Raw genomic sequence first — 512 nt, 5'->3', positions numbered from 1 at the left:
TAAAGAAACGATATAGCGATTACGCGGCTCAAGCCATGTGGCGGAAGGAAGCTCACAGACGCGATGCAAATAGGACAAGTGTTGAGGGACTAAAGAAAAAAAAAAAAGGAAGGAGGAAGTGGACAGGTGTAATGGCCGTTCGAGGAGGGAAGCGAAGACACGATGCGCGGACGCGGCCGTTGCAGCGCAGAGCTTGAGTTGGAGGCCGACAGGTGTAGCTATCACGACAGGTGTATCGGACGCGGGCGGAGGAGGCAAAACAGGTGTGGACGGGGCCGAGACGTGCCGGCCACTGGCACAGCACCGCTCTGCCTTCCCCCGCGACCCCCCTCCTCGGCAATACCAGACCAGGTGTCACATGGCATGCGGAGGCCGACACCTGTCGAGTGTGGCGTCGTTTTGGGGAGTCCTGTCCGGCCTTCCACCCACGAGGGGCGCGGAACACCCTCAGGGCATCAGCTGACGGCATAAACAAACCCGGAAGTGCTTGACTGATAGAACACGTGTCGCGC

This window comes from Penaeus monodon, chromosome 19, assembly GCF_015228065.2.
Source record: "Penaeus monodon isolate SGIC_2016 chromosome 19, NSTDA_Pmon_1, whole genome shotgun sequence".
Classification (NCBI taxonomy): domain Eukaryota; kingdom Metazoa; phylum Arthropoda; class Malacostraca; order Decapoda; family Penaeidae; genus Penaeus; species Penaeus monodon.
The sequence above is the reverse complement of the archived record's forward strand: the minus strand, read 5'-3'. Positions refer to the sequence as shown.